This window comes from Protopterus annectens, chromosome 7.part0, assembly GCF_019279795.1.
Source record: "Protopterus annectens isolate FY-2018-M chromosome 7.part0, PAN1.0, whole genome shotgun sequence".
Classification (NCBI taxonomy): domain Eukaryota; kingdom Metazoa; phylum Chordata; order Ceratodontiformes; family Protopteridae; genus Protopterus; species Protopterus annectens.
This window is the reverse complement of record NC_056739.1, coordinates 1,266,330,540-1,266,357,986: the sequence shown is the minus strand read 5'-3', so window position 1 is coordinate 1,266,357,986 and position 27,447 is coordinate 1,266,330,540. Positions and strand designations below refer to the sequence as shown.

At 42.5% G+C, this 27,447-nt stretch overlaps 1 protein-coding gene across 1 annotated transcript in view; it reads left to right on the top strand.

The window, feature by feature from the left end:
* AAGAB (alpha and gamma adaptin binding protein) overlaps nt 1-27,447 on the top strand; it is a gene marked incomplete in the record, with an annotated part of 888,073 nt that overhangs the window by 134,878 nt on the left and 725,748 nt on the right.

Sequence of the window (27,447 nt, the reverse complement as noted above, 5' to 3'; positions counted from 1 at the left end):
TTTTTGGCTCTGTTACGAAGTTTGAGGTAATTCTGTTTCAGGGTGGTGGTTTTGTATTTCTGAAACTGTAACCAGGCTTTGTCTCTTTCTTTCATTATGGACCTGCTATCTTTTGATAGCCATGGGGTGTGGTTATTTTTGATCATAGGGGTTCTGGGTGGCGTATGGGAGTGTAGGATTTTTAGGAAGGTTGAGTTGAAGTACTGCATGGCTTCATCTACAGATAGTTGTTTTGGGGGAGTCCAGTTACAGTATTTCAGTGAAGTGATTGAGTCATGGGCTCTAAAGGTCTTTTTGTTATGTACTATTCTGAGGATGGGTTGTTTAGTTAGGTAGTACCGGTTCCTAATTAAGTAGGTTGCTTGATGGGCACTCAGACTGTCAGGAAGATGGCCTGATTGGTGAGCCAGAGTGGGGTCTGATAGTAGAATCCAGTTTAAGATGGACTGGTGTTTGGAGGTTTTGTCAATTCTTGTGGGGGTAGATATAATTTGGGAAAACCCATGGAGGTTAATGTGGGTTGAGGGTTTTTGGCTGGAACAGTCAAACCAGTCAATGTTAAAATCTCCTAGTTGAATGGTTTCTTGTGGAAGGGAAGATGACAACCAGTGAAGTAGATTTTCCAGTATGGTAATGTTATTATTGCCTGGTAGGATATATCTGCTTGCAATAATTTGTTTAGTGGGGTTAAGCTTTAGTCTGGCTAGAATTAGCTCTATCTTTGACTTCTTGGGAATTGCATTCAAACTATTTAATAGTGAGGTGGCTTTGGAATAGTATGGCTATACCCCCCCCCCCTCTTTTTTCCTGAAATTAACTTTGCATAAGAAAAGTCCTATTAATTAATCACATCAATGCAATAATACAATTTGAATTGCTGGTACTATTTTCTTATCAAATTTGGTATTGGTTTACAATAATGCAGCTATGAAATGAAACGTGTTTAGGTTCTTATGTAAGAAAGTGGTATTTGCATAAGCAAGATGAAGATTTTCTGTAAAAATATATGGGGATGGTCTCACACAGACCAACAACTGGTGGATTAGTCATGGTCTCAAACTGAATGCAAAGAAATGCATCATCATTCCCTTTGGCACAGGCAATGTCCCTTCATGCTATCAAATCAATAACAATACCCTAAGTATCAATGAAGTGGTAAGGGACCAGGGATCACAGGTTGACCACGACCTTAACTGACCACCACATGTCTACCATTGTAAGGAAAGCTTTAAACCTAGCTCACTTGATATTAGTAAAGGCATCACCTTGAGAACAAAAGAAGTTTAGACTCCCACTATACTCGGCACTTATCCGGCCCATAATGGAGTGTAACACTCCATTCGGTATGTACCATACTAAGCATGTACAGCAATTAGAGAGACCTCATCAGTTTCTAACAAAGAAAATCAAGGGCCTCCGGCATGTGCCTTACATGGACTGACTAAAATCCCTGTCACTATACTCCACATCATATAGACTTCTTAGGGGAGTCTTATGCCTGGCCTACAGAACAACCCAAAACCCCCAAATGTAATTAACTTACTGCATGTCCATAAATCAAATGAGTCTAGGGCTACCCATTCTGGGGACTTAAATATGGTCTGTGCCTTAAATAGGACATGCTGGAGGGACAGATTTATCTCCCACTGACTACCACGCCTTTGGAACAGGCTACCACTTCATGTGAAACAGAGCACCTCTATGACGCTGTTCAAGAGGAATGTGTAGGAGTGGATGGTAAATTCTTACTGGGGATAGTGTCCACAACCCTCCTGGACATGTGCAGTCCTCACTAAGTGCAGTCTTGGGTATTGACTAGTACCTCTACTATATTAAATTGGGTTGAAATGGCTAGGCTTAAAATGATCTCTGGGTCAATAGCCTAGTAATCTCCTATGATCTTTCTTTGCATATAATATTGGAGCCAGGGGCAGTAATTTTGTCGTTGTGATGTTCAGGTTTAAGCCAAGTCTCTGTTAATACTACGATATCTGGTTTGTATATATCTAGTAAGGCATGGAGGTCTTGTGTTTTGTTAAGTATACTCCTTACATTAATATTTTAAAAGGAGAAGAGATGAGGTAGGTCTTAGATGTAGATGGTTAGGCTTTGTTGAGCTTGTGCTGTTACATTTATTGTGTCCTGGGTTTGGGTGAATGTCACTGCAACAGATTAGTTTTTGAAGTAGGTATAGATAGTTTAAGTTTGTGGATTATTTTGATTAATTTTTGGGGGGAGTGGGGGCTGGATTTGTATGTAAGAGTTTTAAATAGGCAGGAGAGATGTTGGGTGAAGGTGAAGTCACAAGAGGGTTTAGGGAAATGGTTCGGTTTTATGGGATTGGTAAAGGGTTCTGTTTGCCATGGTGGTGAGGGGGGGTAAGAAAAAGTGTGTGGTAGGAAGAGAGGATAGACAGGAGGAGGAGAGAGAAGAGGGTTAATGTGCAACATGGTGGTTGCAGAAGGTGGGTTTTATGAGTAGAGGACATCTTATTTTGTTATAGGTGAGTTTGGTGTGTGTAGGAGTACTAGCAGTAACTGTTGGGGGAAGTGTTGTGTAGGGCGTGGTGATATGTTGTGGAGTGGGGGATGGTAGGTAGGAGTTGATTGGGTAGTTGTCAGAGAGGTGTGGTGTATAACTACAAATGTAATTGATGTGGGGATGGGTGAGAATTGGGGGTAGGGTAGCGAAGTGAGCCCGACCAGTAGCGAGGGTGAACTGAGCAGGGGCTACACTTTTGTAGAAAGACAGACAAAAACAATCAGTAATAGTATGCAGGTAAGTGTGCCAGAGAGAGAGAGAAGCAGAGGGGGAAACTGAGCAGCCTGGGGAGATGTTCTGAGACAAAAATCGGGAGAAAGGGAGGTAAGAAGTTCAGATAGGAGTATAGAAGATGGCTGTGAGAGAATAGAGAACTGCAGAAATGTCAGTTCAGAGTAGTAGAGGCCAGAGAGAGAGGGCACTTGAGGGATTTAAGCAGAAACCGAGAGTTTCTAAGAGTCCAGTGCTAAGGTTGGAGGGAGCAAGGGTTAAAGGAGAAAATAGGAGGAGGCCAAGAGGAATGCAACAGTGTAGCCTACATGGGAGTAGCAGTACAAGTTACACAGATTAGTGCCTGTAGCAGGACATACTTAAAGGTTTCTGATAGCTGGCTGGTGGCACCAATGGAGAGGGCTTGACTGTAGGTTTATTTTCCAGCAAGATATGTCAGTGGGTTTTGCAGGACTGAAGCTATTACTAACCTGAAAAAAATGAGAGACGCAAAAGGGTTAGGGAGAGGTGGAACCCAAAGTATAGCTATATAGTTAGTATTAGTGTGGATGGGGGGTTATATATGTAGCATGGAGTAGTGTGGATAGGGCGTTATATATGTAGCATGGAGTGGAATGCATGAGATAGTGGGAGTTAGAGGGATATGACTGATGTGTAGAGGTAGGAGAAACTAGTATGAGAGGGGTGCAGGGGGAAGAATGCAGGTTGGATTCAGTTGGGTGGCAGTATGGGGAGAGAGTGCAGGCAGGATGTGCTGTTGGTGAGAAGTTAAGGACACCAAATGGGAGAGGAGGAGGAGCAGGAAAGGGTAATTAACTACAGAAATAATACAAACAATAAGCAGTGTAAAACCACAGTGTGGTTTATAACCAGGAACAAGTGCGTGTAAAGTAAGGTACTCCCAGAAGCAGAGTCAACTAATATAACTGTAGTTAGCAGGTACAAGGGACTATAGTCCCACATAACAAGCAGAAATGCAACAATACCTTGTATGTATACCTTGGATCTAGAAAATAATAGTAAGTATTCATTAAACAAAACGTAGGAGAGTATTTAACAGTAGTCGCTGAGTACTTAAAAAGGTAATACACCTTCTTTCGGCTGCTCCCGTTAGGGGGTCACCACAGCAGATCAACTGTTTCCATTTCTTCCTGTCCTCTGCATCTTGCTCTGTCACACCAACCACCTTCATGTCTTCTCTCTCCATATCCATAAACCTTCTTAGGCCTTCCTCTTTTCCTGTTACCTGGCAGCTTCATTCTTAGCAACTTTTTCCCAATATACTCTGCATCCCTCCTCAGCACATGTCCAAGCCAATGTAATCTTGCCTCTCTGGCTTTGTCTCCAAACCTTCCAACCTGGGCTGACCCTCTAATATACTTATTCATAATCCTGTCCATCCTTGTCACACCCAGTGCAAATCTTAACATCTTCAACTCTGCCATGTCAAGCTCTGACTCCTGCCTTTGTGCAAATCTTAACATCTTCAACTCTGCCATGTCAAACTCTGACTCCTGCCTTTTTGCCAATGCCACTGTCTCCAACCCATATAACATAGCTGGTCTCACTACCCTCTTGTAGACCTTCCCTTTCACTCTTACTGGTACTCGTCTGTCACAATTCACTCCTGACACTCTTCTCCACCCACTCCATCCTGCCTATACTCTCTTCTTCACATCTCTTCCACACACACCATTACTCTGAACTGTTGATCCCAAGTACTTAAACTCATCCACCTTCGCCACCTCTACTCCCTGCATCCTCACCATTCCTCTATCCTCCCTCTCATTCACACACACATATTTTGTCTTAGTCCTGCTGACCTTCATTCCTCTTCTCTCTAGAGCATATCTCCACCTCTCCAGTGTCTCCTCCACCTGTTCCCTACTCTCACTACAGATCACAATGTCATCTGCAAACATCATGGTCCACGGGGACTCCTGTCTGAGCTCATCTGTCAACCTGTCCATCACCATTGCAAATAAGAAAGGGCGCAGAGCTGATCCTTGATGTAATCCCACCTCCACCTTAAACGCATCCGTCACTCCCACCGCAGACCTCACCGCTGTCACACTACCCTTGTACATATCCTGCACCACTCTTGCGTACTTCTGACACTCCCGACTTCCTCATACAATACCACCACTCCTCTCTAGGTACCCTGTCATATGCTTTCTCTAAATCCACAAAGACACAATGCAACTCCTTCTGACCTTTGTATTTCTCCATCAATACTCTCAGAGCAAACATCGCATCTGTAGTGCTCTTCCCTGGCATGAAACCATACTGCTGATCACTAATCATCACCTCCCTTGCTTCCACTACTCTTTCCCATAACTTCATGCTGTGACTGATCAATTTAATCCCTCTGTAGTTACTACAGCTCTGCACATCACCCTTATTCTTAAAAATCAGTACCAAAACGCTTTCTCCATTCCTCAGGCATCCTCTCACTTTCCAAGATTTCATTAAACAATCTAGTTAAAAACTCCATTGCCATTTCACCTAAACACCTCCATGCTTCCACAGGTATGTCATCTGGACCAACAGCCTTTCCGTTCTTCATCTTCTTCATAGCTATCCTTACTTCCTCCTTGCTAATCCACTGCACTTCATGATTCACTATCCGCACATCATCCAACCTTCTCTCCCTCTCATTCTCTTCATTCATCAACCCCTCAAAGTACTCTTTCCATCTGCTCAACACACTCTCCTCACTTGTGAGTACGTTTTTCTCATTATCCTTTTATCACCCTTACCTGCTGCACATCTTTACTAGCTTGGTCCTTCTGTCTAGCCAATCGGTACAGGTCCTTTTCTCCCTCCTTAGTGTCCAACCTTTTATACAACTCTTCATACGCCTTAGCCTTCGCCACCTCTCTCTTTGCCATGCACGCCATCTCCTTGTACTCTTGTCTACTTTCTTCATCTCTTTGACAATCCCACTTCTTCTTCGCCACCCTCTTTCTCTGTATTCTCTCCTGTACTTCTTCATTCCACCCCCAGGTCTCCTTGTCCTCCTTCCTCTTTCCAGATGTCACACCAAGCACCTTTCTAGCCATCTCTCTTACTAGCTCTGCTGTAGTTACCCAGCTATTCAGTAACTCTTCACCGCCACCCAGTGCCTGTCTTAACTCTTTCCTGAACATCACCTCACAATTACCCATTTTCAATTTCCACCATTTGATCCTTTGTGCTGCCCTCATCCTCCTCTTGATCACCAATGTCATCCTACAAACCAACATCCTATGCTGCCTAACTACACTTTCCCCTGCCACCACTTTATAGTCTCCAATCTCCTTCAGACTGGCCCTTCCACATAAGATATAATCCACCTGTGTGCATCTTCCACCACTCTTGTATGTCACCTTATGCTCCTCCCTCTTGTTAAAATACGTATTCATCACAGCCATGTCCATCCTTTCTTCAAAGTCCACTACCATCTGACCTTCTGCATTCCTTTGCTTAACGCCATACCTACCGATCACTTCCTCATCCCCTCTGTTCCCTTCACCAACATGCCCATTGAAATATGCTCCAGTCACCAGTCTCACCCTTTGGTACAGTCATCACCACTTCATCCAACTCACTCCAAATTTTTCTTTCTCATCCATCACACACCCAACTTGTGGAGCATATGCACTAACAATATGCATCATTACACCATCAATTTCCAGCTTCATAAATATCACTCTGTCCGACACTCTCTTTTTCACCTCCAAAACACTCTTAGCATACTGTTCCTTCAGGATAATGCCTACACCATTTCTCCTCCGATCCAAACCATGATAAAACAATTTGAAACCGCCTCCGACACACCTAGCCTTGCTCCCCTTCCATCTGGTCTCTTGCACACACAATATACCAACCTTCCTTTGGTCCATCATATCAGCTAGCTCTCTCCCTATACCAGTCATACTGCCAACATTCAAAGTTCCATCCCTCACTATCACAGTCCTAGCTTTTACCTGCCTTCAGGCAATACACAGAGAGTATTATAATATACAAATAAGACAGTGAGGCGGTAAAAGCTGTATGTCACATTCTAATAGTGGTTCTCCTGAAACGGAGACTGCAAGCAGGGGAGGTCGTTATATGTACCGCAAAGGTAATGGTTTACAAATGTGGCAATAAGGCACTGTAATAGGTTTTGTCAATTTGCAGAAATAGCATTCCTAACACAATGGTGACTGCAAGCAGAGAGAGTCGCTGTGTGTGTCTCAGAGAGTTAGTTGCTAAAGGGAGAAAAAAGCAAAACAGCAAAAATGCTGAAGCGCTAGCCGCTAATCACAAAAGGGGGACTAGTAGTTAGAGACAGCATAAGCCAAACAGCTAAAACATTAAGATACAAGCCACTACTACAAATAAGTAGATCTATAAGGCATATAGTTAAAATAACATGTCTATAATGGTATTTATTGCAGGCAATGGTGGTCGCTAAGTGAGCAGTAGAAAAACCAAGGCCATGAGAGGAGGGATATCCTTTTAGCTATGGTGACAACAGCTAATTGAAAACATTAACATGTATGTGTAGCTAGTGTCTTGGATAAGCAATCTGCAAATGAATACTCTAGCATGCACATGTAGCTATATTTTGAATAAGCAGTCTGCGATCAAGTAAGTACTGTGCAGACAGCAGTTTACACATTCAGGCAGAAAAATGTCAATTTCCAAGCATATGAATCACAGCAAACATGAGTAGGCAAAGTAGTGGTCAGAGCAGACACCGGTTGTTGGCTTTCAAGTACTATAGTAAAAGCATAACATATTAGAGCAGTTGTTTCAAAAAGCATAACACATTAGAGCAGTTGTTTCAATCACAAATGCAAGTGGTTTCAAATGCAAGTTCAGTAGCAGCTAACGGAGCCAGATGCACATATATTAAAGCAACGTACAAGCTAACACTTTTTTCTAAATGTTGTTAGCATAGCAGTAAACTAGAAGGAACGCTCAACAGTGTTGGCCGGAGCACAGCACAGGACTGCTTGATGAAGACTGGGTGGGAAAGAATAAAGATGCCGTAGAGAAACGCAGGTAAAGTTTTAAAGGACACAAGGGATTATGGGAGCTTACAGAAGTATTATAGTGAGAAAGAGGGAGCAGAGGAATGAATGTGGAAAGAAACAGAATGTTAATAGCTATAGTAGGAGGTCATAGGAATACAGGGGAGGGAGGGGGAATGACAGTAGAGGAGGTAGTTACACGTGCTTTTGGGTGGAGTTGAAGGATACGTTTAGTCTGTACAGAATTAACACAGTTTACCACCAGGAAAAAATAGAAGAAATACTTGTGGGACCTACACTTTTGCAGAAAGACACAGACAAAAACAATCAGTAACAGTATGCAGGTAAGTGTGCCAGAGAGAGAGAAGCAGAGGGGGAAATAGAGCAGCCTGGAGAGATGTTCCGAGACAAAATCTGCAGGAGCAGAGGTACAAAGTTCAGATAGGAGTATAGGAGATGGCTATGAGAGAATAGAGAACTGCAGAAGGGTCAGTTCAGAGTAGTAGACACCATAGAGAGGGCTGTTGAGGGGTTTAGGCAGAAACAGAGAGATCTAAGAGTCCAGTACTAAGGTTGGAGGGAGCAGGGTTAAAGGACAAAATAGGGGGCGGCCCAGAGATGTGCAACAGAGTAGCCTACACGGGATTAGCAGTACAAGTTACACAGATTAGTGCATGTAGCAGGACATACTTAAAGGTCTCTGATAGCTGGCTGGTAGCACCAACAGAGAGGGCTTGACTGTAGGTCTATTTTCCAGCAGGATATGTCAGTGGGTGTTGCAGGTCTGATGCTATTACTAACTTAAAGCTCTCTGATAGCTGGCTGGTGGCACCACCGGAGAGGGCTTGACTGTAGCTTTATTTTCCAGCAGGATAGGTCAGTGGGTTTTGCAGGACTGAAGCTATTACTGGCTTAAAGGTCTCTGATAGCTGGTTGGTGGCATCAACTGAGAGGGCTTGACTGTAGGTTTGTTTTCCAGAAGGATAGGTCAGTGGGTTTTGCAGGACTGAAGCTGTTACTAACCAGTGTTAGCCGGAGCACACCACAGGACTGCTTGATGAGGAGGGGGTTCGGAGAGTTACTAGGAGTACCTAAATTTTCCTTGAATGGCCAAATGTATTTGTGCATGGTTCATTTGACTGCATTTTTGTAACTGTTATGTAATTGCTTGTAGATAGTGCAGTACTTCAACAGATCAGTAGTTTTTAATTTTTGCATTGTCCTGGAAGAGAACTTGGGACGAGATCCCCTTAGTAAGTTGGGTTTGGTGTGCTTCTGTTAAATATCTGGAAGCACATTTGGGAAAAGGTTTACATGGTATGTTGGTTTTGAGGGATTATTAAGGACTGAACAACTTGAGAGAAAGGGAGTGTACTTGACCTCATTTTTTTTTGAGACAGACTCTCTCTAAAAATGTTCTTCCAAAACTGTCAGAGAAGCCTTGTACTTTTGACTTCTGGATCGGCAACCTGTATTTATATACAGATAAGTGAACATTAACTAAATTTATTTATTGACCAGTCAAGACTGGCCAACCCTCATTGTCGTGTTATGCCATGACTAAAGCCTTATTCCATGGATAACAGTTCAGCATAAGATAGTAATGTGTATGCATTAACGTAAGTATAGTAAAAAAACACGTAGAACACTGTTCTTAGAAAACAGTAGATTTGCAGGAAGTGTGGAAGGTTGTTAACCACATTATTTCAATCTCTTTCTCAATACTGTGTGTGTGTGTGTGTGTGTGTGTGTGTGTGTGTGTGTAATTTAGTTTGCATAAGTGTCCATTTGATTTCAGTACAGACTTAATAGTTATAAACTAATAGTTGACGTATGATACCTGTGATAAGGTCAGAACAGATTCACAACGCACTTTCCTACAAAAGATTCCTAAACTGCAAGTAGAAGTAGATTTTTTTTATGTGTATAGGTTAAGGTATTTTACGGCCAAATTCCTATTTTTTTCCCTACTCCTTGTGTTCATTTCAGGTGCTACTGTCTCAAATACCTCCTTGGTAGAGGGTATTATTTTTCAGGTGAGTCCCCATGTTTTAAGCTGACTGCCAGTGTTGAAATTAGTATTCATATACTATTAGTTTTGAATTAAATGGGAATGCTAGTTGACCACTTTCAGTGACTGAGAACTATTTTGCTCAGTTTAGCAGCTGACAGTATCTGGTGTTTTTAAAGGGTTGATAGACAAAGCCGTCAGTCCTGTTAGGAATTATGTGCAGCCCTTTTGTATTGTGATTAGAGGCCTGTGCCAGGAGTGGCAATCAGTATGCCATTTTTACTGTGCATTCAGCAGAGGGGGCCTAGCAACTTGCAGGTTCTTATCTGGTAGGTTAAGTGATCGAGGTGATAGTCTCACTGTCTGAATTTAACAGTCATAGCTCAAACCAGAGAAATTAACTAGTAATTTGTAGAAAGTATTTAAGTTAACTGGGTAACTAGAAAGGAAAGTAGAGTATTTATTTAGCATGTAAGGTTGAGTGGTGACAGAAAAATGGAAGGCAGGTTACCAAGTAGGAATGAGATCTACAGAGCCTTGCGTGTTCATGACTGTGATGAGGTGGTATAGAATTCCAGGAGATCTCCCACAGAGTTCAAAAGCCTTCTATTCCTTTTGTTGTGTTTGATGTAAAACATGTATTTTGGCAAAGTAGCATCTGAATTTTTAAAGCATTTCAGCAAGCCATTATTTAGTCTGCAGACAGAGTTGCTCTGATTATTTTGGCTTGTGTATAGGTTTAAATAAGCTTGATGTTTTAGTTTAATTCCTATTACTTTCATATTACATAGATACAAGCTTTTTAATGTCTAGATAACTTGTGAAGCTAGTTTAACCGTATAATTAAATTTACCAAGAATCAGAGTTGCATCATTATTGGTACATTTTCTGGACTTGTTAAACAACGAAATTTCACGTTTAGATGTTAACAGCTAATACATGTATCGACAAATGGAAACTGAAAACAGTATAGCTTTTGAATTTTAAGTATCAGTTGCAGCTCCTTCTGACAGAATATAGCTTTGACTGATTACATAGTCCCAGGTGGTGGTTGCCTAAGGAATGTTAGAGGCTATACACTTTGCTTTTCCCAGTTTTAATCCCTCTTGTTTAAACATGGTTTGCTGAAAGTAAAGCCAGATGGTCTGTCTTCCTTATTTATTTATCGCTGTGCACTATTCAGTGAAAACATTGACATACTGTTCAGGACTGCAAGGAAGAAGACTGGCAAAACAAATGCTGTGGTTTTTTTTTTTTTTTTTTTTTTTACAGTAAGGAACGGTTTTAGTAATTTAAATTTGTTTCACATATTAGAGAGATCTTGGAAATTTGTTTTGTGCAGACTGTAACTAATCATTTAAATATTGGGTGAAAGTGTCTTAAGACATTGCACATACTGATGTGAAAAATGTCTTGTCTGCAGAGATGGGGAAGGGTAAGGCAGTCCTAAACTTCCATATTCATGCTGCTGGCAAGCATGAACAATATGCTAACATTTTAGGATTTATTTGTGTAGCCAGATGGTCTTTTGTAATTGTCCCTTTACAAAGTGTGAATGAAAGGTAGCAGTTTTATACACTTCACTTGAAGCTGACCGTATCTTTGCTATGGATTTTTTCTGGGTAGTGTAGGTCTCCACCTCACCCATGCATGCCCGTAGCAATGCATAGTGCAGGCGATATTCCTGAAGGTGGTGTGTGCTTGGGCTGCTTCTCCTCTTCAAATTAGTTGCCGGTGTAAATTGTAAGGAAAATGCTTAATTAACAAAATTAAATTCTTGATGGTAAGGTAGGATGTGCTGTCTGTTCAGCTTCAGATATTGCTATGACTCAGGAGTGTATTTTGTGGTTATATGCATGCTGCTTTTACAGTCCTGTTAAATGTCTGCATTAACAGATGCATCATGATATTTCTTTAAAAGGTACTGACTGCATATAACATACTAGCAATCAAGTTCTATAACAGTTTTACAGGTCAGGAAATCTGGGTACATTTGCAAGACTATACTACAAATTATTAGATAGGACAAGGAAACCATTTGCGTAATGCATGGAACTGTGACAGCATTTTCAAAGTAAATTAGAGCACTAAAATATTTTAGTAAGAGAAATTTTGTAGTATAATACAGATTTCTCATTTTTAATATATCATCTGGCTGTGGAAAAGAACGCAGATACATGTTCACTTTTCAAGCTGTGGTTCAATGTTTGTGCTTGGGTATTCTCACAACTTTCTTTTCTGCATCAAAATTTGATTCTGTATGTAGATCATTTTCTTCTTCTCCTCAGTGCTTCTGTCAGGATCCTCAAAATCTAATCCAAGATGACATTAGTAAAGTATGTATTCTGTTTACTCACCATAAACTGTTGAATTAACCTCTCTTCTATTTAAAATCTCTGGTCTAGGACTTCATTTACCCAGTAATCTCATGCAAATGTTTAAATACATACAAATATTTCAAGTACAGGCATTAATGCCCTTCCAGCTTGCCAGTATACCAAAACACTTGTTCCCATAATAAGTGTCCAGTCTGTTCTTAAAAATACCTAAACTAGTGCTTGCTTTAATTTAATTTGGCAATCTGTTCATGCATCAGCTGCTCTCTCAGAAAACCAATTAGTACACTTCTCATTCTTATAGACTCTTCTACATAGGTTGTCTTATGATTCTCTAGTACTTTTGGATAATCCATACATTCCCAGAGATAGCTGTCTGTAAATGCCCTGTGTGCCTGAATAAGATCTCCTCTTGGATATCTATAAGAGACGCTCTATAAGTTCAAATATTTTAGTTTTTCATAAAAACTTACATTTTTCATATCCATGAATGCCATTGTATATCTCTGCTGTACTCTAGTTTATTCATGCTTGTTTTCTTATAAGGTTTCCATATTTTATTCTATACTCAGGTTTGGGTCTAATGTAACTAACAAACAATTACTTTATCATTTCTGATTTCCTAGACTTTATAACTCTCTTTATGTAACCATCATTAACCAATTGGTTGATATGATTAGAAAAACTCAAAACTGGATCTACCCATATACCCTGGTCCTTAGATGAATCTACAGTTCAATCACTGTGTACTTTATTACATATTCACCTTTCAATTTGTTTCCAACTCTCATGTGCCTAATTTTTGATGTATTTATCAGCATACTATTTTCCTTTGCTCAAATCATCAATTTAATAGAGTTATTTTGTAGACGTGCCTTATCTGTAACACATGCGTGCCTTATCTGTAACACATGTAATCAGTTAGCCCAGTTTCAGGTCGTATGCATATAGACTGTAGAACACCTTTGATGAAAAGGTTAGGTCTGATAGATATAGTTTAAACAAGTAAGGCCCTAGGACAGAGCCCTATGGGAAACCCTGGCTGTAACCAAGAATTTCACCTGTCCTATTGCTGTATATTTGCCATGTCCTACTTGTAAGCCATGCAACTATCCATCTTGTCAAGACTACATTGATATCTACTTGTTCTAATTTATTGATCAGTGTTTTGTGTATGACCCTGTCAAATGCCGAAGTTAAATCTATATAAATTACATCACAGCACAATTTTTCATTCATAGCTGTTATTATATTGTTATAGAATATCATGTTACATGTGGTAATGGATCCTATTTCAACATACGCATGCTGATACGTGGTTTCAAGTTCCAGCCTATCCAATTCTGACAATAACTTATCCAATATTGCCTTCTCCATTATTTTTCCACAACAGGAAAGTAGAGTAAAGGATCTATATGACTCTGGGTTTGTCCTACTCCCCTGTCCCTTAGACAGGTTTAATAAACGCATGTCTCCAGTCTTGAGGATGCTCCCCATATTTATATGACCTAGTAAATAATAGATATAATGGTACTGTAAGTTCTTGCAGAAGTGTTCTTGGGTCATTATTACTAATTCCGTCTCTTCCTTGTGCTTTGTTTGGCTCCATCTTGCACAGTTCTTTTTCAGTATAATCTCACTTGATTCCAGTATCTGAGGTTACCTGGATGTCACTAGGACAACTTATGACCTCCATTGTGGAGCCAAACTGTTCTGGATAAGGTTTTGCAAATATGTCAATAATCTGTTGCATCTGAGAATAAATTTTAGAATCTACACACAGTTTATCAATTTGTATGTCTTTACTCCTTCCACATCTTGTGTATTTATAAAAGGTTTCCTATTGCGCTCAATATCTTTATATACATTTTCTTCAAATTTTTTCTTAAACTTGTCTCATGCTATGATTAATTTGTTTGCCCACCTTGTTTATTTCAGTTTTCATAGTTGTAGTTCAACCTCTATTCCATTCCTTATATTTTATCTCTCACCTTAATCAGGTAACTTGTTCTTACGTAAATCTTATGTTTAGGTCCTCATTTTAGATGCATCCATAGCCTTTCATCACCACATAAAAGCTTCATTCCACGTTCCACTCATCTCTTCAGCTTTTGGAATTCTCCCAAGAAGTTACTGCTGCAACAATGAAATATGATGGACATGGTTGAGTTATCTACACTTTCTATAAATATTGGTGTTTTGTCTTCACCTTTGCAGTAGTCATTTGCTCCCTCCTCCTCTCTCCCTCAGGTAGGGATTGGGGTGGACATCTCTTCCTTATACCCACTTTGATAGTTCCCTTACTCATTACTTTCTCTCTTCCTGCAGGTAACCTTAACCATTCCATTATGGGGAAAGTGGTTGTTTAGTGCTCCTGACCTTGGGCCTAGAGTGTGTGCAGTCCTGAGAGGCAAGAAAGACCTGAAAATATGGCACTAGCTGACGGACGTTATATCCTGACCACTTATGGGAGGAAGTCCACTGGGCAAAAAAGAGGAGATTTAAGTCTCTGGTATTCAAGCCAACAAAGGGCTTGCACAGCAGGAAATCCCAACAAGTTATAACTACAGCAGTGAAGGCCACAGTTGGCCGTTAGAAAAAAAAAGTAAAAATAAGTGAAAAAGAGATCAAAAATGTAATTATGTTGCTGTCTGCATTTAAGCTATTTCTATTGGAAAATGTAGCATTTTGTGTTTTATGTTAATGTGGGAGTTTTTTCTTTTTTGGGTGTTTTTATTCCCTGCACTACTGATGCTATTACTATAAGCAGAACTCTAGCTTTCCTTTCTCTCAAAAAGAGGGGAAAATGTATGCATTTCTTTGTGCATGTGTATGTTGTGCATGGCTAAAGGCTTTTTTCTGTAGTGTCATGTCATCTCACAATAAAATTTGCTTAATTTTTTTGCATAAGTTTACCACCGTCTTTTTATGTTTCTGAGTGGTAAGGTTTCCCACAATCCCATGCTGTTTGGTGCACAAATGTTACACCAATTAGGTGTCCAGAGTTTTTTGCCTGATGTGCCTACTTTAAAAGTGCTGTTGTCCAGATTTTCAGTGTCTGCAGTTTGAGAGGAATGCTTCTCTGTCATGCTGCCCATCAGCTGTGTATCTTCTATGTTGAGTTCCAGTCTCTTAAGGATTGGGGTTGGCTTAATAGCTATGGTGTTGACACATGGGTTTGATTCTCACCTTGGGAAGCCATGACTAGGCTTAAAAAGGCTTTCTGGTGTTAGCGTAGTAATTACGTAGGAACCACCAGAGCTCAGAGAGAGGCTTTGAATGCTCCCAACCCCCAAACCAGGAGGACCAACATGGCCATTCTTCCGTGCCTTGCTATCAAGTGCCCATATCCTTAATCAAGGTGTGGTTGCTTAGGGCTTTTCAGATCTTTATTGTATGCCACTGGCAAGGAGCTTGGGTACACACAGTGTTTTACACTCTGCCTATAAAATTGTATTCATTATTCAACTAGCCCTTCTTCCAAAGTTATTTTCTAAATCCATCCTTTTCTGTTGGAATGTTGGCTCAAAAAAACAACTTGAAGTTGTACCAGGGTGGAATGTAAGGGACATATTTGCATGCCTATGTTAGTGTACTCTGACACAAAAAACTGCATTGATAGTTGGAGAAAAGGAGTAACCCTGTGCTTTTGCAGTTTTTGGCTGGAAGATGGCTTTGGTAAATTGGATTAAACAGATGTTATAATTTGCAGTTACAATGACTTTTCCTCAAAGATTTACTATTTTTGGTAAATATACCTATACACAACTGTACTTGTAGAAAACAGATTAACTTATTCTGCTACAAAAAGTTAAAGGGCCTGCTTGTCGTTAGACAAACTTTAGTCAAAGGTGTCAGTAGTACAGTTGGGTTGAACCCTGACTTGAGATTATCATTTCAGACACTGGAAGAACTAAAATGTAAGAATTACTTTGCCATATCACCGCTTAGAGAGAGATGTGCATCTCATAAAGCATGTGAACACCATTATTCTGGACAGTGCAATTCCGCCTCTTCTTGACTGATGTTAGCAATTGGTTTTAGGTGTGGAGCAGTTGAAAATGTCGCTGTTTGTGGTGTTTTCGGCAGTTTGGATTTCTGGTAAATAGGTCAACAATGTGACGAAACGGCATAGTGCAATCAAAATTTTGATAGTAAACCCAAAATATGTGTTAAGTTATCCTGTTAGCTTTATTACTAACTTCATCTGTGATAATATGTTATATGATTTATTACTGTTCATTTCTCTTGTTCCACTATTATTTAAAATACTGACTGTTATGTTGTTATGTGGAGCTTTTCTCCAAGGGCCTCCACTGAAAATGGGCAAATTTGCCCAGTCGGCCTTCCTCTGGAAAATAATTAATTAATTATTAATTAATTAATAATTAATGTATGCCCATGATGCCTAGGGACACAATTGGGTTGGATTAAACGGCTAAGCTTGTTAAGGCCCTGGTGGTTATTAGCCTAATATATGGTAAAGCTACCATTCTGCCATCCCACTGTAGATTCGTACTAAAAATTCTTAACCAGTTTATTGCTGGAATTGCTATTGTAACTATTTGTTAGAATCCCTATTTGTATGTGCTATGTTAGAATCCCTGAGTTATTTATCAGATCAGCTTTTGTAAGCATTATTGTTGCACTGGATTGCTGTAAAGCTGGAATAGATCCCTTATGGATTTAATTTTTTTGAGTACGTCCGTTAATTTTTTGACCTAGTGGGAAGTTAAGTGGGTCATCAAGCTGACGTTGATGGCATGAGCAGAATATTGACATTTTGAATTAACAGGTGGCTACTGGACAAGTAAATGAGGGTTATGGTGCAGATGGCAGGAAGATCATTTTGTATGTAGTAATCATTGTTCCATGAGAATCTCTGCTGGGCCTTGCTGTACAGTAGAGCATCAATTTTATCTCAATGGCAATCATCCGCAAAGTCAATTATCCGAACCCAGTCTTCATAAGAATTGCATCTGTACGTGTGTGTGCAGTTTAACGTTCATTGCTGGTTCTCCTGTTCTTTCTACCACATGGAATTTAACGTTCCATTCATTGCTACTTCCACCTTTGTCTAAAGCAAATAAGTGTGCATATGTGTGTCTAATTCTAATGTATGTCATAGCGTAGAGTGAGAGTTCATGTTAAACGAATGCGTTAAAATGTGCTGCAACAATAGGAGAGTCTGAGAAGCTTTTCTTACCATTTGACTGCAAAAGGCCAAGGTACTCACTGAAGATCTGTGGCAGTAAAGTTATAAAAGCTGACTTGCATACTTTTTTTTTTTTTGGTTTTGTATTTTTTAAAAGGAAATTCGTTACCTATGTATGACACATCAGACTGATGCATTTACAGGAAGATCGGAGAGCTTTGGTTTCTGGTTCCTTTTTATATTTTTAAATTCATGTTAAGAGTACTGGTGTTGTAGTGCAACACTAGTTTATCACTTCCCTGTTAAGCCGCTGATGTCCTTGGGACATATCATTAGATGTTAAGTTGTCTATCTCGCCTTCATTCTTGCTGGATGGGTTCGGAGCCGACCTCGGCTCCGACTCGGCCACTCTAAAAGCTCGAGAGTTGGTTCCACCGGCTCGAGGCTCCCCTTATATCCCACAATGCTAGGCGAGAGTTACCTCAGATCTCGTTTGCCGCTACAGCTTCGAGGTTGGTTGCTTCTACCGGTTCCTGGTGAGTGTTAGCTTTTTATACTAAAAAGTTATTCTTTTTTCCCCTTTTTACCTTAATTCTTCACAAATTAGTGTAGAATATAGTTTTTATCCCCGACCCTATTTTTCCCGTTTTCTCTTTAAAAGAACGCTGGTTCTTCCCTTGGGCCTTTGGCCTTCCTTCCTTAGGGTGTGTTTGTGCTTAATTTCTAATTTTTTGACTAAAATTGTTAATTATTTTTACTATTAATAATTTTTCTGACAGGGTATAACTGTGTGTTTGGTGTGTGTTAGTGTACTCCTGTCAGTTAGGATAATGTCAAAGGAAGCAAAGGTCTCTGGATTCAAGAAGTGTGATGCGTGCTGTCAGAAAATGTCTCTGACAGACGCTCACACTTCTTGTGTCTACTGTCTGGGGCCTTTGCACCTGCAGGACTCCTGTGCTGTGTGCCATGGCTTCAGCCCCAGGGTCCTGCAGGAGAGAAAGAACAAGTTAATTTTGAGAGGCTTGTTAAAACCAGAGGATTCCCTGTCAGTTTCAACAGGAAGCCCTCTAAGGCATCGAGGTCTTGGCTCCGGCTTCTGAGCCGAGACCTCAGGTTGTTCAACCTTTGCCTTTATCGGCTCGGCTGGAGCCGATAAGACTCAGTCCACAGTTTCTGTGGCTTCCTCGGCTCGGCGGAGCCGAGGTTATCGAGGTACCGTGTCGGCTCCGACAAGATCTTGAGCCGACAACCAGAAAGAGGTCTAGGTCACCTTCTCTTGGCTCCGTTCATTCGGCTCCAGGATCTCCCCTGCTGTCTGAACGGAGCCAAAGGTCTCATTCCTCTAGGTCATCGAGGCTTTCCGATCATGACCTTCAGAGGGTGGTGAGTCGACTACTTAAGTCCGAGGCACTAGCCCAGATGCTTCAGAGCACGACTCATCAGTCGGTGCCTGCCCCGTCCATCAACTCTTTCCTCCTTGACTCTTTTGAGTTGAGCCGGGTCGTGTCGGAACCGAGACTGTGGTCACCGGGCCGAGACAATTGTCTTCGGCTCCGTCGTCGGCTCCGTTTTCTTCCGTGGAGGAATCTCGGCGCCGGACTTCCCTCGTCGGCTCGAGGGTGAGTGGCATCGGACCCTTGTCCAACCCCCTCTCCCTCTCGGTGCTTGGCTGGTGAGTTCGGCTCCGACATCGCCGGAGCCATCACTGTCGGTGCCGAGGGGTCCTTAGCTCCTCGGGCGGGGACCTCTGGCTCTGCCTGACAGGGGTGCTTCGAGGTCATGCGGAGTGTGTTAGAGCCTGGCTCTACTCCACAGTCGGCTCCGTCAGCCCCTCCCTCTATGCTGCCTCAGGGTAAGTCGACTCACTCCCTCATCCCGGACCGCAGAGAGCCAGCTCCTCAGGAGTCCCCTTTGGGATTTCATCCTCTTCCGAGGCCTCTCCTGATTTGGCAGAAGAGCCCCTCGGAAGAGGAAGTGCAAGAGGAAGCACATTGACTCACCTGAGTCTATCACGCCGGACACAGATCTGGATGATTCTGAGGGTTCCCCGTTCCCCTTCTGAAGATGTCTCATTTGCAGACATTCTGGAGATCCTTAAACAGAGGGAAATTGGCCAGCCCTCAACCCTTCAGAGGACGAATCTGTGTATCTTGAGGCGTTTGGCTCTCGTCCTTCCACCTCCTGGGTGTCCCCCTTGACCCCCTCATGCAGGTGGTTGCAAAAGGCATGGACGGCTCCTGATTCAGTGGACCCCACTCCCAGGAGACCCTCCAAATTCATCACAGCTCCATCAGACAAGCAATTTTTATCAAAAGGAGTTTCTGTGGATGCTATGGTGGTAGCTGCCGCCACAAAGAAGGAACTGGCTGATCCTTCAGTGCCTGTCCATCCACCTAACAAGGAATCTAGGTCCATGGATAGGTACGGGAAGCGGATGTTCTCCTCAGAGACTTTTACCATGCGTTCGCTGAATTACCTATGCCATTTCACTCGTCTTCAAAGGGACTTGGTCAAGGAAGCGAGTGAGATGTTGAAGGACCCTACAGCTGCGGGGTTCCAAGAAAAAATGAACACGCAGCTAGCTATCCTTAATTCCATTTCCAACTCCTCCATGCGCCTCCTCTCTTATGCGGCCGATGGAGCGAGCAGAGCCGCAGGAACAGGGGTGGCCTTACGTGAGGCACGCCTGGATGCGGCTATGCAACTTTGCGGAACCTTTCAAGGCGTCTTTCACGAACTCCCTTTTGATGGATCATCTCTTTTTGGTCCTCAAGTGAAAGAAACCCTGACTAGGTGCGAGACTGATGGCAAGACCCTTTCTGCCGTCGGAGTCCGTTTTTTGACTCCTTCTAGGCCTTACCCCAAAGGCCAGAAGGGTGGAAAGATGTGGTTCCGTAAACAATCTCTAGGGACTTCGCCTGACGCACAGAGTCGTTTTCCTACCAGAGGCAGAGGTGGGAATAACAATGGTAGACGTCGCCCTAGGGGCAGGGGGGGTCCGCAGAACAAGGGCAATCGGGAAGCCTTTCCTGACAAGCCCTTTCAGCATCCCTGAGGTGTTGCCCGACTGCCCATCTTCGGAGGCAGTCGTGGGAAGATTGTCACTGTACCCAGAAGCCTGGCTATCCTTGACACAAGACAAATGGGTACAGTCCATCATTTCCGAAGGTTATTCCATCCCCTTTCTTCATTTTCCAAATCAGTCAAAAATCCCTTCCAGATGTTCCACCGCTCAAAGGGATATAGCAGCTTTGGAAATTTCAAAACTGCTTTCAAAAGAGCTATTCAGCCAGTGCCAGCAGACCAACAAGGATCCGGAATCTACTCAAGGTTCTTTTTAGTTCCAAAGAAAACAGGGGACTGGAGACCAATTTTGGATCTCAGTATCTTGAACAGATCGGTCAAGAAAACAAGATTTCGGATGGTCACGCTGCAATCCATTCTTCCCCTATTGGGAAAAGGAAACTGGATGTGCTCTATAGACCTTCAGGACGCGTACTATCACATAAAAATGAACATGCGCTCCAGAAGATTCCTCCGCTTCAGGCTGGGAACCAGTCATTTTCAATTCAGGGCCCTGCCCTTTGGTCTCACCACTGCCCCCGGTGTTTACCAAATGCATGGCAGTGGTAGCTTCTCACCTGAGGCGACAATGATTCCAGTTGTTTCCATTTTTGGACGACTGGCTCCTCACAGCTCCCACCAAGCATCTCCTTCTGATGGCCAGAGATTACACTTTTCGCCTGTCAAAAACTGGGTATCTCAATAAATTGCGAAAAGTCTGTTTTGTCGCCTTGTCGTACTATTACCTACATAGGCGCAAATTTAGATACTGTAAACATGTCTGCAACACTAACGAACCAAAGGATATCAGACATTCAAAATTGGTGTCACTTCTTCTCAACAACAACAGAGCCAAAGCCAGGTTAGTTCTAAAGGTGTTGGGAATCATGGCAGCGCCATACCTCTCCTCCCATTGGCCAGATACCACATGCGGATCCTTCAGTGGATGCTCTTTTCTCAATGGTCATACCAGGAACTTCCAATGTCTCACACCATTATGATCACGCAAGCGTGCAAAAAGCATCTCATGTGGTGGATGTCTTCCCCCCAGCTCCTGTTGGGGAGACCATTTGTTCCACCTCCTCCGGTTGCTACTCTGACAACGGATGCCTCCCTGATCGGGTGGGGGGGGCATTATCAGGGCAGGACAGTCCAGGGCACATGGCAACCAAACGAATGCCACTTGCACATAAATGTTCTGGAGATGAGAGCAGTGCTTTTAGCGTTGCAAGCCCTTCAAGACTCTCTTCCCTTGGGAACGATTGCAATCCAATTGTCTGTAGTGTGGTACATCAACAAACAAGGCGGAACCAGATCATACCCCCTGTGTCGAGAAGCACTCAGACTGTGGCAATGGGCGATTTCTTCTCAGCGTTTTCTGATAGCAACGCACATCCCCGGGAAGTCCAATCACATTGCGGACAAGTTGAGCAGAGCTATTCTCATGCCTCACGAGTGGTCTCTGAAAGACTCTGTAGTGAGAGAGATATTTCTCAAGTGGGGTCAGCCTTGCTGCGATCTTTTTGCTACTCCCCAAAACAGCAAGTGCAGAGAATACTTCACTCTATTCCCTTTACCAGGCCAACCCAGCAGGGACGCTAGTCCAAGTTTGGCCCGGGGACTTCTGTATGCATTTCCTCCTTTCCCACTGATCTCTCAAGTAATACAGAAAGCTATCGCTCAGAAGGCCTCATTGATCCTCATTGCTCCTTACTGGCCTCGACAAGTGTGGTTCCCCTTTCTACATCGATTTCTTTTGAGCGACCGTGGAATCTGGACCTAGTTCCAGATCTTTTGATCCATCAGTCGGGTCAGTTTCATCGCTCCCTCCCCTCTCTGAACCTCACTGCTTGGTTCCTCCACTTCCAACCGTAGCCAGGCTTCCTCAATTATCTCACTCTGTTAGAGATATTTTGATAGCTTCCCATAAATCTTCCACTCGAAAGATTTATTTGAGTAAGTGGAAACGCTTCTCATATTGGGCACAAGGAAAGGACATAGATCCTTTCACCGCTTCCATCCAACTAGTCCTTGATTTTCTTGCTGAACTCTTCCATGCAGGTTCATCTCCATCTACTCTTAAGGTTCAATTGGCAGCTATTTCTAATTTCCATGTGGGTATTTCTGAATCTGCCCTAATGTCCCACAAACTCTGCAAAGCCTTTTTGAAAGGAGTTTTTCTTCTCAGACCTCCTGTAAGAAATCCTCCTTCTCCTTGGGACCTAAATTTAGTTCTTGCTTCTTTGATTCTTTCCCCTTTCGAACCTGCAGCTTCATGTTCCTTAAAGTTATTATCATGGAAAACTCTCTTTCTGGTGGCTATCACATCAGCTAGAAGAATTTCAGAACTTCAAGCACTCAGTTGTCGTTCTCCTTACCTTGTGTTCCATAAGGACAGAGTTTCCTTACGAACTAACCCGTCCTTTCTGCCTAAGGTGGTTTCAACATCAAATCTAAACCAATGCATTGACCTCCCTGTCTTTTTTCCGGAGTATTCAAATAGGTCTGAACAAAAATTACACTGCCTGGATGTTCATCGTCAATTAAGGTACTACTTGGACAGGACGAAACAATTCAGAAAATCTGATCAGCTGTTTGTCTCCTATGCGGAAAGCAGAAAGGGACTTCCAGTTTCAAAGGTATCTTTATCCAGATGGCTAACATCTCTGATTACCCTTGTTTATGAGATTAGACACCAAAAACTGCCTAATAAACCTAAAGCCCATTCCACCAGAGCTTTGGCTACTTCTCTAGCCTTCCAAGACAGACTGCCTATTGACACCATTTGTGCAGCGGCTACTTGGGCTACTCCTCACACTTTTATTTCCCATTATAAGTTGGATTTAGCTTCTAGGCATAGAGCTAATTTTGGTTCCACTGTTCTCAGGAGTCTGTTCCGTTAGGCCACCCGGGACAAAGTGCTAGGGGCGGTCCCATCCAGCAAGAATGAAGGCGAGATAGACAACTTAACATATAGAAGTTATGTTCTTACCATAACGTTCCATGTTAGTTGTCTTCTTCTCGCCTTCTTCTTGGCCCCACCCTCCTTCCCCCTGGCCTGGACAGACCTAGAGGAGTTGTGATCGTGACCTCTCTTTCTACCACCTCTTTCTTAGTCATATGCTATTATGCATATTTTCTTGTTTCAGGATATAGGTCACCCCTTTTCTTCCTGCTGTTAGAGGTGGATTCTGTTTCACAGTTTTACTGTTTTTGATATAAGCTGGGTTAGCTTACAAACGAGATCTGAGGTAACTCTCGCCTAGCATTGTGGGATATAAGGGGAGCCTCGAGCCGGTGGAACCAACTCTCGAGCTTTTAGAGTGGCCGAGTCGGAGCCGAGGTCGGCTCCGAACCCATCCAGCAAGAAGAAGGCGAGAAGAAGACAACTAACATGGAACGTTATGGTAAGAACATAACTTCTATTTTCACCTACATGTTCTGGTAGCCGTTCATTTTGGATGTTAAATATTCCATGCAATTTGCTGGCCAGATAAATGGACTTCTATGTATACTGGTTAAATTTCTGCTAACCAGTAGCATAACCAGTTAAGTTCTCTTGTAAAATTATGTGCAGGTCTACTGAGCCAAAAGAAAGCGGCAAGTAAAATATTGTTAAATATGTTGATAACTAAAAACTTGGCATGTGTATGAGTATGAAGTCCTCTGCAGTTAACGATTGGCAAGTAGTAGAAGTGTATAACACCTTGATCTTGGAGCAAAGTTGTATGTCTTTAAATCAGTAGTTCCCAATCTTTTTTGTAATAAGCCATGATACAGGAAGTAGAAAAGAAAGATTAATTGCATGGCAAACATATATCCTGCTGTGTGGTTAGTTGTGTTTTTTTCCTCTTTCTGTCAATAAGGTAACAAAAAGAAATGCACATTTATTTTGTACAATATTACTATAAATTACAGAAGTTTTTTATCCGGTTCAGTTATGTTTGATTATCCAAACTACCCTAGGTCCCAATTAGTTCGGATAATCAACTCTATACTGTATTTGATGTTTTTGTGGCATGCTGTATGCAGTGCACGAATCTGTAAACAAAGTGGGCACATCAACTAATACATTTCTGAAGTTGCCCAACATTTCCTAGAATTTATAAACTGGATCAACTAGTCAACATTCCCACCAGAGTTGACAACATATTGGACCTGGTCATCACCAATATGGGTGACCGGTGTAACACACCAGGAGGTCAACCCCTCGCCGGTTAGATCTGACCATAAACAAATCATTCTGGATATCCACATTCCACCCACACCCCTGCTCAAGGAAACCATTGTGAAATACATTTCAAAAGCAAACTTCACGTTACTTAAGACTGAGGTGGAAAGTTTCAAAGCTCTCATGCTAAAGGATAACGCTGTCCAAGCTGCAAAATCCTTTACTAATGCATTCTACGGGCACCTACAAGAATGCATGGATCGTGCTATCCCAAGCAAAACCAAGACTCACTCCTCCAAGAATAGCAAACCAGTCTGGTGGACCCCTGCCATAAACAAGCTATACAACTGAAGGAGGAAACTAGTACAGAAAAGAGTAAAATCCCAAGAAGGTAAGACATCCCTGATCATTATCAGCAAAAAACTACGATCCCTCATAAAATCATCCAGGGCTAGCTTTGAAAGAAAAATTGCCAAGGACTCCAAAGATAACTACAAGGCATTCTTTAGCTATGTCAAGAATCTAAGTGGCAGTGCTCAAATCTGCGCGGAGTTGGTGCAGAATGGCACAAAATACACTGAACCGACCGATATTGCCAACATCCTGGCAGACAGGTTCAGTGCAAACTTCACCCCCCTCTCACCCCCAAAAGGGCCCATAATCATACCAGAAGAATGTAGACCCCCTGAAATCACAAACACTCTGGTTAAAACAGCCGTCTCCAAAGCCAAAAACACAGCGTCAATGGGACCTGACGGTGTCCCAGGCTGTGTCCTACACAAGCTCAAAGACTAACCCCTCACCTAAACACACTGTTCAAACTCAGCCTCTCCACAGGCTACATACCTATAGAGTGGCACACAGCAATGGTTATTCACTCCACAAAGGTGGCACCACAACAGACCCCGGGAACCATCACCCTATAAGCCTGACTAGCTTGGTCTGCAAGGCTATGGAGCACATCATCATGGAACTCATTAACCGAGACATTGGGAACCTACAGACACTGGAACCTACCTAGTTTGGCTTTATTAAGGGCAGATCATGCCTCCTAAACCTGGTGGACTTCTTTCAGACAGTTACCAAGGCTATAGACGAGGGAAAGGTGGTACACACAGCCTACCTAGAAGTTGCAAAGCCTTTGACACCATTCCCCATTCTGGTATTATAGACAAGCTCACCAGCCTGAATGTAAACAGCTATGTCACAAGATGGGTTGCCAACAGGCTAACGGACAGAACCCACATGGTGAGAGTTGCAGGAGCTAGATCCGACTCTAAACCGGTTACAAGTGGCATTCCCCAGGGCTCAGTCCTAGGACCCCTCCTGTTCGGCATATACTTCTCAGAGGTACAGGCAAGCACAGGAAGACTATGGCTGACCAAGTTCGCTGATGACTGCAAACTGGGGGCTGTAATTGACTCTCTAGCTGACACAGACATCCTCCAAAAGGGTCTCACTGAGGTGGATACCTGGTGTCAAAATCATGGCCTCAAGCTAAATGCCAAAAAGTACCCACAAACTACCACCTAGGTGGTAGTCCCCTAAATACTGAAGACGTAATAAGGGATCTGGGGACCCAAGTAGATGGTAATCTCTCCTTTGATCATCACATTGCCAAAGTGGTTAGAAAATCCTTCTATGTGGCCCACCTAATCACAAAAGGGTTCACATCCAGATCAAAAGAGGTCATTGTGCCCCTCTACTTATCACTCATCAGACCCATCATAGAGTACAATGCCCCATTTGGGATGTACCTTACAAGACACCTGCAACAGCTGGAAAGACCACAGAAGTACCTCACCAAGAGGATCACTGACCTCAAACAGATGCTCCATGCAGCTTGACTGAAGAAACTCCAGCTGTACTCTGTTGCATACCGCCTACGCAGAGGTGATCTCTGCCTGACATACAAGGCCATGCCCAACCCAGAATTGATGGACATGCTCCATCTAAAGAAAACCATATCCCCTCAAGCCACATGCTGTAGGGATCTAAACCTCACCACAACAATAAATAGGACATGCTGGAGGCATAGATTCCTGTCCCAGAGACTTCCCATGCTTTGGAACAAGATTCCAATCTACATTAGGCAGAGCTCTTTACTAACACTCTTCAAGAGAAACCTTGATGAGTGGATGGGAAACGGAGTTTACCCCAGGGATCACTTCAGTGACTCTGCTGGACAGAGGCACAGGGAACTAATCTAAGGGGGCGGCGAAAACCCAACACATTCTGGCTAGGCTTATAAATGCCTTCGGGCAGATAGCCTAGTACCTACCTATGAACCTACAAGTTCTTAACTATGGACAACATAACTAGAAGTAATACTTGGTTTGAATGGAAAAAAATGTCCAAGTGCTGGCAGCTTCCAAGCATTGAGAAGTGCAATATGACAAAGAATCCTGGAGGGCACTGCATTCTGGAAGGATCACAACTCAAAATTCTGGATGAAGAAAAATATTTAGGGGTAATAATTATCCCTAAAGTGAACCAGTCTAAGTAGTGCGGAGGAAAGCTGCTAGTCCATAAAGAATGCCATTATATAGAAAAGAGGGGACTTTTTTTTTCCAAGGAGGCAGTGGCCATCCTTCTGCCTCTCGAAGCACTAAATGAGTATTGTATTTAGAGATGTGGTTGTACAGGAAGGATGCCAGACATACTCCCAAGTAAAGGAACTGAATATTTGGGATATGGATACTTTTATTTATGTGGAAAGTTTCAAGGTTTTGTTGCTTAAAGGATAAAAAATATGGTCCACATGGTGTGGACATGCAGACTAATAAATTAGGTTGAGCTTGTACATAATTTGGGGAGGATTAGAGATCTGGGGTGGAAAGGCTTTGTTAGGGAGGAAAACACTTAAAAGTTGTGTGCAATGCAGTCTTTGGGCTTCTGTGGACCTGTGGTAGGTTGGATCAGAAATGATGACTAGA